The sequence below is a fragment of the Pongo abelii genome, chromosome 13, assembly GCF_028885655.2.
Source record: "Pongo abelii isolate AG06213 chromosome 13, NHGRI_mPonAbe1-v2.0_pri, whole genome shotgun sequence".
NCBI classification, from domain to species: Eukaryota; Metazoa; Chordata; class Mammalia; order Primates; family Hominidae; genus Pongo; species Pongo abelii.
In genome coordinates, this window is record NC_071998.2 from 40,478,640 (window position 1) to 40,492,485 (window position 13,846).

The 13,846-nt window shown below is 37.5% G+C and overlaps 1 protein-coding gene across 1 annotated transcript in view; it reads right to left on the reverse strand.

Annotated features, from left to right (window-relative positions):
• SH3GL2 (SH3 domain containing GRB2 like 2, endophilin A1) overlaps positions 1–13,846 on the reverse strand; it is a 227,164-nt gene that overhangs the window by 83,310 nt on the left and 130,008 nt on the right. The gene's annotated exons all lie outside the window — the stretch shown is intronic.

Below are 13,846 nucleotides of genomic sequence, written 5' to 3' on the forward strand. Positions count from 1 at the left end.
CTAAACATGGAAAGGCACAACCGGTACCAGCCACTGCAAAATCATACCGAAATGTAAAGAACATCGAGACTAGGAAGAGACTGCATCAACTAACGAGAAAAATATCCAGCTAACATCATAATGACAGGATCAAATTCACACATAACAATATTAACCTTAAATGTAAATGGACTAAATGCTCCAATTAAAAGACACAGACTGGCAAACTGGATAAAGACTCAAGACCCATCAGTGTGCTGTATTCAGGAAACCCATCTCACGTGCAGAGACACACATAGGCTCAAAATAAAAGGATGGAGGAAGATCTACCAAGCAAATGGAAAACAAAAAAAGGCAGGGGTTGCAATCTTAGTCTCTGATAAAACAGACTTTAAACCAACAAAGATCAAAAGAGACAAAGAAGGCCATTACATAATGGTAAAGGGATTAATTCAACAAGAAGAGCTAACTATCCTAAATATATATGCACCCAATACAGGAGCACCCAGATTCATAAAGCAAGTCCTGAGTGACCTACAAAGAGACTTAGACTCCCACAAATTAATAATGGGAGACTTTAACACCCCACTATCAACATTAGACAGATCAACGAGACAGAAAGTCAACAAGGATACCCAGGAATTGAACTCAGCTCTGCACCAAGCGGACCTAATAAACATCTACAGAACTCTCCACCCCAAATCAACAGAATATACATTTTTTTCAGCACCACACCACACCTATTCCAAAATTGACCATATACTTGGAAGTAAAGCTCTCCTCAATAAATGTAAAAGAACAGAAATTGTAACAAACTGTCTCTCAGATCACAGTGCAATCAAGCTAGAACTCAGGATTAAGAATCTCACTCAAAACCGCTCACCTACGTGGAAACTGAACAACCTGCTCCTCAATGACTACTGGGTACATAACGAAATGAAGGCAGAAATAAAGATGTTCTTTGAAACCAACGAGAACCAAGACACAACATACCAGAATCTCTGGGATGCATTCAAAGCAGTGTGTAGAGGGAAATTTATAGCACTAAATGCCCACAAGAGAAAGCAGGAAAGATCCAAAATTGACACCCTAACATCACAATTAAAAGAACTAGAAAAGCAAGAGCAAACACATTCAAAAGCTAGCAGAAGGCAAGAAATAACTAAAATCAGAGCAGAACTGAAGGAAATAGAGACACAAAAAACCCTTCAAAAAATAAATGAATCCAGGAGCTGGTTTTTTGAAAGGATCAACAAAATTGATAGACCGCTAGCAAGATTAATAAAGAAAAAAAGAGAGAAGAATCAAATAGATGCAATAAAAAATGATAAAGGGGATATCACCACCGATCCCACAGAAATACAAACTACCATCAGAGAATATTACAAACACCTCTATGCAAATAAACTAGAAAATCTGGAAGAAATGGATAAATTCCTCAACACATACACCCTCCCAAGACTAAACCAGGAAGAAGTCGAATCTCTGAATAGACCAATAACAGGAGCTGAAATTGTGGCAATAATCAATAGCTTACCAACCAAAAAAAGTCCAGGACCAGATGGGTTCACAGCCGAATTCTACCAGAGGTACAAGGAGGAGCTGGTACCATTCCTTCTGAAACTATTCCAATCAATAGAAAAAGAGGGAATCCTCCCTAACTCATTTTATGAGGCCAGCATCATCCTGATACCAAAGCCTGGCAGAGACACAACAAAAAAAGAGAATTTTAGACCAATATCCTTGATGAACATTGATGCAAAAATCCTCAATAAAATACTGGCAAACAGAATCCAGCAGCACATCAAAAAGCTTATCCACCATGATCAAGTGGGCTTCATCCCTGGGATGCAAGGCTGGTTCAATATACGCAAATCAATAAATGTAATCCAGCATATAAACAGAACGAAAGACAAAAACCACATGATTATCTCAATAGATGCAGAAAAGGCCTTTGACAAAATTCAACAACCCTTCATGCTAAAAACTCTCAATAAATTAGGAATTGATGGGACGTATCTCAAAATAATAAGAGCTATTTATGACAAACCCACAGCCAATATCATACTGAATGGGCAAAAACTGGAAGCATTCCCTTTGAAAACTGGCACAAGACAGGGATGCCCTCTCTCACCACTTCTATTCAACATAGTGTTGGAAGTTCTGGCCAGGGCAATGAGGCAGGAGAAGGAAATCAAGGGTATTCAATTAGGAAAAGAGGAAGTCAAATTGTCCCTGTTTGCAGATGACATGATAGTATATCTAGAAAACCCCATTGTCTCAGCCCAAAAGCTCCTTAAGCTGATAAGCAACTTCAGCAAAGTCTCAGGATACAAAATCAATGTGCAAAAATCACAAGCATTCTTATACATCAATAACAGACAAACAGAGAGCCAAATCATGAGTGAACTCCCATTCACAATTGCTTCAAAGAGAATAAAATACCTAGGAATCCAACTTACAAGGGATGTGAAAGACCTCTTCAAGGAGAACTACAAACCACTGCTCAAGGAAATAAAAGAGGATACAAACAAATGGAAGAACATTCCATGCTCATGGGTAGGAAGAATCAATATCATGAAAATGGCCATCCTTCCCAAGGTAATTTACAGATTCAATGCCATCCCCATCAAGCTACCAATGACTTTCTTCACAGAATTGGAAAAAACTACTCTAAAGTTCATATGGAACCAAAAAAGAGCCCGCATCGCCAAGTCAATCCTAAGCCAAAAGAACAAAGCTGGAGGCATCACACTACCTGACTTCAAACTATACTACAAGGCTACAGTAACCAAAACAGCATGGTACTGGTACCAAAACAGAGATATAGATCAATGGAACAGAACAGAGCCGTCAGAAATAATGCCACATATCTACAAGTATCTGATCTTTGACAAACCTGACAAAAACAAGAAATGGGGAAAGGATTCCCTATTTAATAAATGGTGCTGGGAAAACTGGCTAGCCATATGTAGAAAGCTGAAACTGGATCCCTTCCTTACACCTTATACAAAAATCAATTCAAGATGGATTAAAGACTTAAATGTTAGACCTAAAACCATAAAAACCCTAGAAGAAAACCTAGGCATTACCATTCAGGACATAGGCATGGGCAAGGACTTCATGTCTAAAACACCAAAAGCAATGGCAACAAAAGCCAAAATTGACAAATGGGATCTAATTAAACTCAAGAGCTTCTGCACAGCAAAAGAAACTACCATCAGAGTGAACAGGCAACCTACAAAATGGGAGAAAATTTTTGCAACCTACTCATCTGACAAAGGGCTAATATCCAGAATCTACAATGAACTCCAACAAATTTACAAGAAAAAAACAAACAACCCCATCAAAAAGTGGGCGAAGGACATGAACAGACACTTCTCAAAAGAAGACATTTATGCAGCCAAAAATCACATGAAAAAATGCTCACCATCACTGGCCATCAGAGAAATGCAAATCAAAACCACAATGAGATACCATCTCACACCAGTTAGAATGGCAATCATTAAAAAGTCAGGAAACAACAGGTGCTGGAGAGGATGTGGAGAAATAGGAACACTTTTACACTGTTGGTGGGACTGTAAACTAGTTCAACCCTTGTGGAAGTCAGTGTGGCGATTCCTCAGGGATCTAGAACTACAAATTCCATTCGACCCAGCCATCCCATTACTGGGTATATACCCAAAGGACTAGAAATCATGCTGCTATAAAGACACATGCACATGTATGTTTATTGTGGCATTATTCACAATAGCAAAGACTTGGAACCAACCCAAATGTCCAACAATGATAGACTGGATTAAGAAAATGTGGCACATATACACCATGGAATACTATGCAGCCATAAAAAATGATGAGTTCACGTCCTTTGTAGGGACATGGATGAAACTGGAAATCATCATTCTCAGTAAACTATCGCAAGAACAAAAAACCAAACACCGCATATTCTCACTCATAGGTGGGAATTGAACAATGAGAACACATGGACACAGGAAGGGGAACATCACACTCTGGGGACTGTTGTGGGGTGGGGGGAGGGGGGAGGGATAGCATTGGGAGATATACCTAATGCTAGATGACGAGTTGGTGGGTGCAGCGCACCAGCATGGCACATGTATACATATGTAACTTACCTGCACATTGCGCACATGTACCATAAAACCTAAAGTATAATAATAATAATAATAATAAAAGAAAAAAAAAGAAAAAAAGAAAAAAAGAAAAAAAAAAAAAAAAGAAAATGAATAAATAACAGATTAAACAAATAGAAAGCAAATAGCAAGATGACTGGTTTAAACCTAAAGATATGAATAATCATATTAAATGTAAATATTCTAAACATCCACAAAAAAGGCAGAGATTTTCAGATTGGATAAAAGATAAAGACACAACAATATTTGCTTACTACAAACCTACAAACACTTTAAACACAAAGACACTAATAGCTTAGGAAAAAAGGTAATAGAATAGAAAAAGACACACACAGTAACACAAGTCAACACAAGTAAAAAATACACCATAGTAAGGACTATTTCTAGGGATCAAAACCATCATTTCATACTAATAAAGGGCTCAATTAATCAAGATGATATAACAATCCTTAGTATTTACGTCCCAATATTATTTCTTCCAATGCATGAAGCAAAAACACAGAAATACAAGTAAAACAGACAAAATCCTAAATTAAAGTTGAGGATTTCAGTACCCTTTTCTCAATAATTAAAACAAATGGACAGCAAATTGTCAGATACATAGTAGACTAGAACTATCCTATCAACCACACTGACTTTATTAACATTTATAAAAGACTCCATCCAACGACGACAAAATATAAATTATTCTGAAGTATACATGAAACATGTATACAAGACAGGCAATGTTCTTGACCATAAAATCATTCTCAATACATTTAAAAGGATTCAAGTTCTATAACGTATTTTCTCTAACCATAATGGAATTACATCAGAAATAAAAAAGCAGATCTCTGGAAAATCTCCAAATATTTATAAAGTAAATAATGCGCTTCTAAATAATCTACCGGTTAATAAAGAAATAAAAAGAAAATTAGAATGCATTTTGAGCTGAATGAAAATACAACATAGAATTTGTGGGATGACACTACCATAGTACTCAAGAAGAAATTTATACTACCTAACATCTGTGTGTTAGAAAAGAAGAAGAGTCTCAAAACGAATGACCTTAACAAACTGAAAAGGAAAAGCAAATTAAACCAAAGTAAGCAGAAGAAAGGAAATAATAAAGCTCAAAGCCAAAAAATCAGTGAAATAAAAAATAGAAAAACAATAGAGAAAAGTCAATGATGCCAAAAGCATGTTATTTGAGAAGATCAATAAAATTGATAAATCTCTAGGAAAACTTATCACAGGAAAAGAATACATAAATTATCAATATTACAAATGATAGAGGATATCACTACAGATTCTACAAATTTTAAAGGGATAAGTGGAGTTTATCCGAGGAATATAGTTAGCTTAACACTCAAAACATCAATCAACACATTTAAAAAACTAAAAAGGAAAACTACATGATCATCTCAACAGCATGTGACAAAATCTAACATCTACTTTTGACTTAAAAAAAAAAACAAAAACCAGCACACTAAGAAGCGAAAGGAATGCCCTTAAACTTTAAAAAGGGCCTATAACAAAAATGTATAGCTAACATCATCCTTAATGGTGAAAGACTGAATGCTTCTTCTCTATGATCAGGAACACAGCAAGAATGTTCACAAGGATGTTCACACTTATTACTTCTATTGGACATTGTAATCAAGGTTATAGGTAGTGAGATGAATGAGTGGGTCGGTGGGTGGATGGATGGATGGATGGATACATAGATAGACAAATAGATTGATTAACTGATTCTAAATCCATCTGAAAACATTGTGAAGGACATAGATGGACAAAACAACTTAGATGGATGTGATTTCAAGACTTATCATAAAGCTACTGTAATCAAGGAGGTATTGGCATCAGAAAAGACAAATAGATCAATGCTACAGAATAAATAATCTAGAAACAAACAGACATGTAGGACAAATAATTGTTTGCAGAGATAGAAAGGCAATACAGTGAAGAAAGAACAGAGTTTTCAACAAATGATGCTAGAGAAATTGGATGTTCATATGCAGAAACAAACAATATTCAATCCACACCTTCAGTAATATACAAAATTAGCAAAAACTGATCACAGGTCTACCTATAATACCTAACTATGAAACTTCTGAAAGAAAAGATAGGAGAAAATCTTTGTAAACTTGGGTTAGGCAAAGATTTTTTTTAGAGATGACTCCAAGATTATAAATCATAAGTGAAAAATTAGATGAACTGGATTTTTATCAAAATTAAAATATTCTGCTCCCCAGAAGACACTGTTAGGAAAATAAAAAGTCAAGCCATAGATTTGGAGAAAATATTTACAAGCATATCTATGATAAAGAATTTGTATCCACAGTATGTAAATAATTCTCAAATCTAAAGAAATAATAAGAAAATAACCCAATAGAGAAATGAGCAACAGATTTGAACAGATACATCATCAAAGAAAACAGGAATAGCAAAAAAGCACATAAAAAGACGGTCAACATCACTGGTCATTAAGGAAATGCCAATTAAAACTACAACTACATACCACTGCACACCTATCAGGGTGGAAAAAATTAAAAAGTCTGCCATGCCAAGTATTAGTGAGGGTGTAGAGCAACAGAAACTCTTGTACACTTGCTGGCTTGTAAAATAGAACAACCACTTTGTAAAACTGTTGAGTACTGTTTTTAAAAGTTAAACATACATCTACTACATAATCCAGCTATTCCATTCTTAGATTTACCGTAAAGAAAACATACATCCATTAAAAGAATATGTCTTGTACAAGAATATTCATAGCAGGTTTATTTATAATTCTCTAAAACTGAAAACAACCCAATATCCATCAACAGGTGCTTATGGATAAACAAACTGTGGTATATTCATACAATGGAATACTATTTGGCAAGGTAAAGGAATTAACTTCATATACACAAAAACATGGAGTCTCAAAACAATTATGCTGATTGAAAGAAGTCAGACAAAAAGGAATACAATATTATATGATTACAGGTATCCAAAACTCTAAAAAACTCAAACTAATCTATGGTAAGAGAAAGACTAACATTGGTCATCTGGGGAAATGGAGGAATTACCAAGGGATTTGAGAAAGCATTGGGTTCTGTTGAGAAAGTAATGGATTCTGTTCGCTTTCTGGATTTCAGTGATCAATTCACAGATGTACATATATGTCAAAACTTATCATGCTATATGCTTTAAATAAGTACAGTTATTGTAGTGAAGAATGCCACAATAAAGCTATTAAAAATAAGACATCCCATCAAAGTCAAGGAAACAAGATTAATATGCCATATATTTAAGTTAGTTCTTCAAATAAAAAAACACTAATGGTAGTAGTGGTAACAAAAGTACTTCAGTAGCAGCTCACATTTACTGAGGAGTTACTGTGTCAGGCATCCTTTGAAGCACTTTACATGAGTTAGCCAATTTATTCCTCAGAGCCACCACCCTGTCGTTTTATTAAATAGATACAATTTTTCCCCATTATCTGTGATCTCACTTTCCATGGTTTCAGTTACCCATAGTTATTCTGAGAGAGCGAGAGACAGAGAATGAATGTGCACAATCATATATCTTGTATTAAGTACACTGTTATAATTGTTCTACTTTAGTTATTGTTGTGAATCTCCTACTGTATCTAATTTATAACTTAAACCTTACAGTATTGCAAGTATAGGAGAAAAACATAGTACAATACATACAGCATTCAGTAATACCCAGTTTCAGGCACACATTGGGGATTTTGGAACATATCCCTTGCAGATAACAGGGGAGAGCTGTACTATTATTATCACACTTCGAAGATGAGGATTGGCTTATTTCACTTGGTATAATGTCTATAAGGTTTATCCCTATTGTAGGATATGTCAAAATTTTATCCCTTGTTAAGGTTTTAACGATATGCCATTGCACATATATAAACCACATTTTGTTTATCCACATTTGGGTTTTTCCACCTTTTGACTATTATGAATAATGTTGCTGTGAACATGGATGTACAAATATCTGCTGAAGTCTGTGCTTTCAGTTCTTTTGAGTCTACATCTAGAAGTAGAATCCCTGCAACATATAGTAATTCATTGTTTTAATTTGTTGAAAAATTCCTCTAGCCTCTCATTCCTAAATTGCAGTCCACAGTATCAACTTTCTAGAAGGAATACCTGACCATATCACTCCAAGGCTTAAAATTCCTTAATGGTCCCTGTATTAGTCCGTTCTCATGCTGTTATACGGACATACCCAAGACTGGATAATTTATAAAGGAAAGAGGTTTAATTGACTGAGTTCTGCAGGGCTGGGGAGGCCTCAGGAAACTTACAATCATGACAGAAGGGGATGCAAACATGTCCATCTTCACATGGCAGCAGCAAGAAGAAATGCAGAGCAAAAGGGAGGAAAGCCTCTTTTTAAACCATGAGATCTTGTGAGAACTCACTCACAATTGAATGGTAACTACAATTCAAGATGAGATTTGGGTGGGGACACAACCAAACCATATCAGTTCCCTAACTGATTTTAGGGTGAAACTCAGACTCTTCAACATAGCAAGTCCTTCCCAGACAATTCCACTCCAACCATAAGTACCACTCCTTCCTCTAAGGATTCAAAGCACTTTGTACTTATAGGGCCCCTAGGAGTACTGCCCTCACTCTATTGTTAATGGTATGTATTTCCATCTCCCTCACTAGGCTTCAAACTACTTAAGAAAAGGATACATATTTTTATTCCTCTTTGTATCTTCAGCATCCTTCCACAGTGCCTGGAACATACTAGGAACTCAATATATTGAATAAATGTCAGTTCGGCTGTCCAAAATATTAAAATATTGCCATATTCTAAAATAAGCAAAGTAACAGGGGAGACAGAATACAGGTTAAATGTGTGTGTGTGTGTGTGTGTGTAATACAAATAGGTTAAACTATATATACACATATATATATAATATTTATGTTAACATGAGAAACGTTTTATTTATATGTAACACGTAATTATTCACATGATAGTTTCCATCTTCAGTTGTAAGCTCCTATAGGATGCTCTACTAGGCACATTGGAGGAAAAGAGACCAATGATACACAGCCCACTTGCATGTTAGAAACAGCACCAAAAACAGCCTAATAAATGGAGCATCTCTCTCTGCTGAGGGGTATCACACATTTATGTATGGATCAGCCCTTTGGTTTCATGGACTTGCCACACAAGAAATATGCTCTTACATCTGCGATTAGGAATTTGGTAGGATTTCTTGATTAAAGGCTTTAATACACTCTGTTTTCTATTCATGAGTGGTCTATTCCATCCATGACAGGATTTTGTAAAGGACTGACTTATCTTACAAGTAGTACACAACTAAACCAAGATTTTTTCAGGCCAAATGGATTCTTCATGGTCCCCAAATGAGCAAGCCCTGGGAAACACTTCAACCTGCAGAATCTAGAGAATCATAGATCAGCAGAACCTCTGGCCTAAACATTTTACCCACATTAGAAACAAAAACGAATGTCTTGATAGGAGTAAGAATCATGGCAGCAGGAAATAAACTGACAAAAGTATATCAAGGCAACAAAATCAATTGCTGAACAGGGAGAAAAATAACAGCTTGGTCACTTAGGACTCAGAATGAAAGGTAATAACACTGGTGCTGGAAATGGAATTCTTAAGTAAAACCTAACAAGCCTGAAACCCAGTGGTTTCATTCCAGTAAAATCTAAGATCGATGGTAACAAAGAACCTCAAATGCACTTTAAATTTCTTTAAACCTGAATCTCGTAATCAGGTTGGATTTGCATAGCCTAATTTCTTAAATGGGGCCATGCAAACAGCCTTTAAATAGAACATTTTAAACTAATCTCAGAAGTGGACTGCTTTCACATAACAAACCTGAAGCACAACAAGAGGCATTATCTTAGCCACATGAGGGTAAATGAAGTGGTCTTTACTTAAAGCCACTAGAGAGACCTGACAAGGTGTTCATGGCTAAAGAACATTTAATTTATAAATAGAATATAATGCAATCGTACATATTTGTTAAATATATACTTGACAAATTTCTAAGAAAGTCAAGCTCTAATGGTTTCATCCTCACACTTTACATGTTTTTAAAAGCCAAAATTAGAATATTTTCAAACTGGAATTGCTCTACTCTGGGGTCCCTAAATTACGCAAAGTAGAGTTTCTCTAGAAACATTTGACATGAAAGAATGCTAAGAGTCAAAATCAAAAAATGAAATATATAAAGTGTGATAATCATTTAAGCTGAAACAAAATTCAGTCTCACTATCAAAACCAAACACAAATACAAGTGAGACTGTAGAAAAATGAAGGGAAAAATGAAAGGAGTGGGGACAGTGATGAGGATGTCCAGAAACAGGCACAGAACCTAGGAACAGCAATGACCACGATGGGAAGAAAAGAAGCCAAGACCTTGGGAACAGTCCAGAATCTGGAGACAGACAGTTTCTCTACCCATCTCAGAGGCCCTAAGGGCAATACTGAATCAAAAACTATTCATAATTGAGACACTGAGAGATAAGGACTTGCTGAATTATCTTTGTACACTCCATTTACAATAATGGGGACATGCATAAAATCTACATGCTTCTAAGAGGACAAGTGTGAAAATGTGTCTCTCTAGGTCTCACCTTTTATTTGGATTTGGGAGACACGTGAAGAGTAAATACACAAGATGAGTGTGAAACAGAATATGCATATGAGGTTACTTTTTCACTTGTCTGTGTTAGGACAGAATTTTTATTATCGGTAGCAAATGAAATAGGCTTATGTAAAGGACCGTGCTTTAAATCTTAGACGTAAGGGTTTAGGTGTAAGGTCTAATAGCTGTAAAGTGTCTGGTATCAATATCAACTTTCGCTCTCCTTTGCCAAAACATATGTGTATTTTCATCCAGAAAAGGAAGAGTTTTTCACATCAGTTAATGACTGAAATGGAATATTTAATTTGAGCTCCTGTTCACAAATACCACAAGTTCACAAAGTGACTGTTGCATAGCACAAAGTTAGTACAGCACAGTAAAATACAGGTATATCACAGAGAATGCTAGAAGGTGACATCAGCTTACCAATGTTCTGTCTCCATTGTCCTTTGATTGCACAGCTTTCAAACACATAAAAGATAATGGACAGCCCTACAGAGAGTTGAGACTTGAAAATTAAACACACCTAGAAGATAGCTAGTGAGATTACAACCGTGTTCTGTATGACCCCAAGAGGAAGATTTAGAAGAAAGACATGAGAGCTAGTGGAAGATATTTCAGCTCAGATGTGATAGATGAGAATAATGGTAGTTGATAGGTCATTTAATTCTCTAATGAGACCACAATAAGGAAATGGAGAATCAGAGAGTCAAGGGTCTTGCCCAAGGTCACAACATGTGTGTGTTGCAGTCAGGATACAGAAATTTGCCTGATTAAAAGCACAAGTTCCCCCTATTACTGTAGGCTGCTCTCCTGATTTTCTGGTCTTCAGCATGGGTTAAGCAAGGACTGGCTGACCACTGGTTAGCAGTGTAAGGGCTTTATATGTCAAGTGCATATATATATATAAATTGCCTAAAAATCCCTTTTACTCTGAAATGCTACATTTCTCTGGCCAAAGCACACTGCTTGAATTTCCTTTCAAATGCTTTCTATTTTGTTGAGGCAAAACCCTACAGCAACTTTTTCTAGCCTCTCCTGACTCTCCTATGTGAGAAGCAGAATTCCATTTTTTTAAGGGTCATTATTCATTTTAATGGTATAAGATTAGTCTTAGATATCAGGAATAGAGGGACCTGCAAGGAAGATCCAAAACTCTAAGGGACTCACCTATAAGATGTCTAAAGCCAGGAGGAAAAAAATAAGATACAAATCTTTCTTCATAAACCAAAATGCCCATTTACATAAAAGAAACTAGAACAAAGATATAAACAGTATATGTCATATAATTTAAGACAGGAAAGATTACACGTACAACATTCATTTTTATGACAGAGATAAATGACCATAAAAGTTTACCATGGCAAGAAAAGATAAGAGGAAAATAAAGCCAACTATGGATTTCTTTAGGAAGAGCAATTGCTCTCCCGCTGCATCTGGCAGAAGCAAAAGCCTGGTACAAATGGAGGACAGGAAAGTTCATGAACAGGTGCTAGCATCACAGGCAATGTGGAGAAAAACAGCTTAAATTAAGAAAGCATCCCGGGAACCAAGATGGCCAAATAGGAACAGCTCCGGTCTACAGCTCCCAGCATGAGCGACGCAGAAGATGGGTGATTTCTGCATTTCCATCTGAGGTACCGGGTTCATCTCACTAGGGAGTGCCAGACAGTGGTCGAGGGACAATGGGTGCAGCACACTGTGCTCCAGCCAAAGCAGGGCAAGGCATTGCCTCACTCAGGAAGTGCAAGGGGTCAGGGAGTTCCCTTTCCTAGTCAAAGAAAGGGGTGACAGATGGCACCTAGAAAATTGGGTCACTCCCACCCTAATACTGCGCTTTTCCGACGGGCTTAAAAAACGGCGCACCAGGAGATTATATCCCGCACCTGGTTCGGAGGGTCCTACGCCCACGGAGTCTCGCTCACTGCTAGCACAGCAGTCTGAGATCAAACTGCAAGGTGGCAGCGAGGCTGGGGGAGGGGCGCCCGCCATTGCCCAGGCTTTCTTAGGTAAACAAAGCAGCCTGGAAGCTTGAACTGGGTGAAGCCCACCACAGCTCAAGGAGGCCTGCCTGCCTCTGTAGGCTCCACCTCTGGGGGCAGGGCACAGACAAACAAAAAGACAGCAGTAACCTCTACAGACCTAAATATCCCTGTCTGACAGCTTTGAAGAGAGCAGTGGTTCTCCCAGCACTCTCTCCTCAAGTGGGTCCCTGACCCCTGACCCCCGAGCAGCCTAACTGGGAGGCACCCCCCAGTAGGGGCAGACTGACACCTCACAGGGCCAGGTACTCCTCCGAGACAAAACTTCCAGAGGAACGATCAGACAGCAGCATTCGCGGTTCACGAAAATCCACTGTTCTGCAGCCACCACTGCTGGTACCCAGGCAAACAGGGTCTGCAGTGGACCTCTAGCAAATTCCAACAGACCTGCAGCTGAGGGTCCTGTCTGTTAGAAGGAAAACTAATAAACAGAAAGGACATCCACACCAAAAACCCATCTGTACATCACCATCATCAAAGACCAAAAGTAGATAAAACCACAAAGATGGGGAAAAAACACAGCAGAAAAACTGGAAACTCTAAAAAGCAGAGTGCCTCTCCTCCTCCAAAGGAACGCAGCTCTACACCAGCAACGGAACAAAGCTGGACGGAGAATGACTTTGCCGAGTTGAGAGAAGAAGGCTTCAGACGATCAAACTACTCTGAGCTACAGGAGGAAATTCAAACCAAAGGCAAAAAAGTTGAAAACTTTGAAAAAAATTTAGACGAATGTATAACTAGAATAACCAATACAGAGAAGTGCTTAAAGGAGCTGATGGAGCTGAAAGCCAAGGCTCGAGAACTACGTGAAGAATGCAGAAGCCTCAGGAGCCGATGCGATCAACTGGAAGAAGGGGTATCAGTGATGGAAGATGAAATGAATGAAATGAACCCAGAAGGGAAGTTTAGAGAACAAAGAATAAAAAGAAATGAACAAAGCCTCCAAGAAATATGGGACTATGTGAAAAGACCAAATCTACGTCTGATTGGTGTACCGGAAAGTGACGGGGAGAATGGAACCAAGTTGGAAAACACTCTGCAGGATA